The sequence below is a fragment of the Larimichthys crocea genome, unplaced genomic scaffold (assembly GCF_000972845.2).
Source record: "Larimichthys crocea isolate SSNF unplaced genomic scaffold, L_crocea_2.0 scaffold39197, whole genome shotgun sequence".
Taxonomy (NCBI): Eukaryota; Metazoa; Chordata; class Actinopteri; family Sciaenidae; genus Larimichthys; species Larimichthys crocea.
The window spans coordinates 1-682 of NW_020855131.1; the positions used below are offsets into that span (position 1 = coordinate 1).

The 682-nt window shown below is 36.4% G+C and overlaps 1 long non-coding RNA gene across 1 annotated transcript; it reads right to left on the bottom strand.

Annotated features, from left to right (window-relative positions):
- Positions 1-8: 8 nt before the first annotated feature.
- On the bottom strand, positions 9-597 carry LOC113745047 (uncharacterized). The gene is made up of 3 exons (XR_003461955.1): positions 505-597; positions 325-387; positions 9-232 (listed from the first exon to the last, which is right to left on the bottom strand). It is a non-coding gene; the product is annotated as an uncharacterized LOC113745047 (long non-coding RNA).
- Between the last annotated feature and the right edge of the window lie 85 nt (positions 598-682).

Genomic DNA, 682 nt, shown 5'->3' on the forward strand with positions numbered 1-682 from the left:
GTGTTGTGTTGTTCTGGAAGATGGAGGTTATACATTCAGCGTAAGTTTGTTACAAATGTCACCAGATTTTGACTAATTTGTCTTGTAGGATTCTGTCGCTAAACTTTAATTTGATGAAAACAAACGCTTTACGCACGGAGATGATGTTTCAGTGTCGTTCCCTTTATGATGTTTCTCAGTAGACCGTTGCCTTAGGTTCTCGTTTACCTGCTGCATTAAAGGTGTTTTGGGCCTTCAGATAAAAAAAGAAACAAGACATCAGATTTTGCAAAGAAGCAATATATAGATAAATATGCACAAGTGAAAAATGAATAAAATTCTTACTCGTGAGGGTGTTCGGTTGGTTTTTGTGGTGTCTTAGTCGCCTCAGAGTCTTTGTGGGACGAACTGAAGGATTGAAGGAAATAATATTTATCAGTTATTTATTGATGGTTGTCTGAAAAGATCTCAATCAATCAATAACATATCAACTGTGAGAGATGTTGAGCTGAAAGTTAAATATACCTCTTCCAGGGTTTTCGTAGAAGCAGGACGGTGATGACAGCAAGACAAATAAAGGCTAATACCACAAACAACACGATGATCCAAGTGAAATCTGTGAGAACAGAAGAATATTAGTGACATGAAACACTCTGTTTCATACAGATATCATAGGATATATCAATCAATCTATGAATCTGCA